Source organism: Phocoena sinus, chromosome 4 (assembly GCF_008692025.1).
Source record: "Phocoena sinus isolate mPhoSin1 chromosome 4, mPhoSin1.pri, whole genome shotgun sequence".
Classification (NCBI taxonomy): domain Eukaryota; kingdom Metazoa; phylum Chordata; class Mammalia; order Artiodactyla; family Phocoenidae; genus Phocoena; species Phocoena sinus.
The window spans coordinates 146,066,997-146,070,391 of record NC_045766.1 but is presented as its reverse complement, the minus strand read 5'-3'; positions in this window follow the sequence as shown (position 1 = coordinate 146,070,391).

Sequence of the window (3,395 nt, the reverse complement as noted above, 5' to 3'; positions counted from 1 at the left end):
GTGTTGACTTATGTATTTTTTTCCCATGTGAATTGAAGTTTTCCTGATTCTTCTGAGTAATTACCTGCTAAGTGAATATGTAACGTAACCAGGACATTTTCAATATTATGTTATGACCTCTGGATCTTGCTGAAGTACAATGGAATATGAGAAAATGTTTGTTTTCACCGGCAACTGACCAAGTTATGTCCAGGCCACAGTTCTGGCCAGACTTCAGTGGATTCTGCTTTCAATGTCAGTTATGTTTTCAAAGGCTTGACTCTTTTGGATTTGTCACATGTGTGTCACCTAGACCTAGGTAGAGGTCTATCCTGTAGTTATTCTCAGAGTCTGTGGTACACTCCTAAGGTCACATTCATGCACGCACAGCTTGAGGGCAAGCCAGGAGTTCAGCAACAAGCTTGTAACATTCCTTTTCTGAGATCCTCCCTTTCTGGATGCCCTCAGTACTTTCTGGGTCCCTAGAGCTCTCTTCTTTGGCACTCCAGCCAGAATGCTAGGACTTGATTTACCTGCCCTTCTGCACCTTTCCTGTGACTGCATGTGCATCTGGGACAAGTGGTAAGAAGATACAGAAAAAAAACAATAATATGTTACTCATCCTCTTGGGACCACAGCTCCTTTAATCTGAGTGGAATGGATCCCTCAGAGTTTTAGGTGCACATGATACCTCTACCGTCCATGTGTTGACCTGGTTACTGTCCAATAATAGAATTTTCTGCAACTCAATCAATTTTACTGATCAAGAAAAGAATATTAGGAGAGGAAGAACATAGGCAGGAGAGATTGGGAAGACCTTTGTGGCCACTGTCTGTTATTCTGGAACTCAAGAGAGTGGTCTGGGTTATAGATCAACTACAAGTAGTGTTTGGGTCATAGACTAATAGGAGGGTGGAGGGAAGAATGCATCACAGTAAAGTAAAAGTGAGGTTGGAGCCCTACATAATTAAATGTTAGGGCAGAAATGGAACTGTATGCATACAATGCTAGCAAAAGTCTTTGGAAATTTTTTTAAACAGCTATAGGAAAATGTCATGCAATCGAAGCAGTGATAACAGAGTTTTTCATTAAAAACAGCAATCAAACATCACAAAGATATTGTGAAGCAAGCATTGAACATTGATTGAACATTGAATATTGATTAGGACAATGTATTTATCTCCCAGCTCATCAGTGAAGATTTGAAATTAGATGAATCTGGGTTCAAGTAACAATACCAGCAACCACACACACAGTTAATGTAGACACAGGTGTTTGTTTCTTGAAATTCAGTTGCATTACCTGCAAAATAAAGATAACAATGCAAAGTTTATATAACCAAGTGAGGAAAATGAGATCTGTGATATCGAATGTCTTACATACTAGATCCTTCATTAATATAAGATTATATTCCTAGATGGTAAAAATTATAGTGAAGAAAATGGGAAAGGGTGTTAAAGGAAGTATTATAGCTGAAGAAGTAGGCTAGGTCCTTGTATGTTAGAAAAGTTCTTTAAGTAGCTTTGCTCTGAAAAACATTCGATTGGAATAGAAACACTTGGGTGATGCTGCACAGCCAAATGAAAGATAAGTGCCAATAAGAGAGAACTCACTATTTTATTGAATGAGAAGAATATTGTTGATGAGAAAGATTTTAGATACACAAATTCAAAACAATCTACATAAATAAGCTCATCAAGTAACTTTATCACAATAGCAACCATCAATTCTATCCTTAATATTCCATGAATCTAATAAATCAGATACTGAAGTAAATTTTTAAAAAACACAAAAATTGTCCTAAAAAATCAATAGGTAATGGCTCTCAGGGATATTTTAGCCAGACTACTTAAAAATACAAGAGTATAGTTGAAATTAACTCTAATGTTTAGGAGAAAAATTGTCAATTGCCAATTGCAAATTTGACCTTTGGGAAAGGCCTAGAATTTCCCAAGAGAAAGCCTAAATTCATAGGGATAAAACAGGAAGCTCACCTCCTCTGAGCCCTGGATTCTTTACTGTAGAGACCTTATCAAGTCCTTGCTTTCAGACTCCTGAAACACGACTCATGGTTGGAATTCTGAGTAGCTGAGAAATCTCTTCCTATGAGACAGAATCATTACATTGATATTTTCTTCCTGGGGCTCAACTATTGCCAATTTTTATTTGTATAACAGAGGTGTGGTCCTCTTTAGACTGTTGTATAAAATTTCTAAGAATTAGATATTCAACTGTTACCATTTTGCAAATTTTCTTCATCTCTCAAGTTGGCACTTGGAATCTGGGAAACCTGTTCGTATTAATACCATACATGTGCATTTAAAAAATTCATCCACACCAGAAGAAGCCCACAGATACGATTCTCATGCACATAACCCTAGCTAATATCATGACCATTATGTTCAGGGGCATTCAAGATGCAATGTCATCTTTTGGAATCTGGCCTATAATGGGTGATATTGGCTGTAAATCATTGTTGTACATTCCTAGCATGACTCAAGGCATTTCTCTCTGCACAATTTCTATCTTGAACACTTTTCAGGCCATCAAAATTAGCCCCGGAAACTCTAAGTGGGTGTGGCTCAAACCCCAAACCTCCACATGCGTTTTGCCTTCATTCCTCTTTTTCTGGGTCATCAACATGCTCGTCTGCATCTGGATCATCACAAACAATGAGACCGTCACCAATGCCTCAGCTGCTCAACCCGGCTATTCTCCGGTTTACTGTAAAACAAAGCGAGGGGATTACAGGGAGTCAGCAGTATTTCAGAGTGCCATGCTCATCCGGGTTTTCCTCTGCATCAACCTCACGGTCTGGACCAGTGGCTGCATGGTGATGCTCCTCTACAATCACCACAAGACAATTCAGAATCTTCATGGCAACAACCTTTCTCCCAGGCCATCTCCTGAAACCAAAGCCACCAACACCACTCTGCTCGTAAGCTGCTTTGTCTTCTTTTGTTGGCTGCCTTACCACTTACTTGTTCTTAAAATCTGAAAGTAACATGTTGCTAGAGAACATCATTGGATTTCTGTCCTCTTGCTACCCAGCCATGTGTCCTTTGGTGATGCTGAAAAATGCCAGTAGAATTTCCTGCCTCAACTCCTCCCTTGCCAAGATGAGAATGCTCTCTAATAAAAGGGAATTAATAGTGATGGCATGGTCACCACCCAGCCTTCCTCTCAATAGAAGGATACATTGCCATAAAAGTGTTTTGAAAGAAAAGACACAGTATTGAAAAGTATGTGTGTTTTTTTTTTTATTCTGCCTCTGGGCTCTATTCAAAAGGTAATAGAAAAATATAGTTAAAGTTTAATTAACCCCTGTGAAAACTATGTCTGCTGCAGGATTCCTCTGAATTTTATCAGATTAAGAAATCTCTCTTCTATTCCTACTTTGCTAATAATTTTTTATT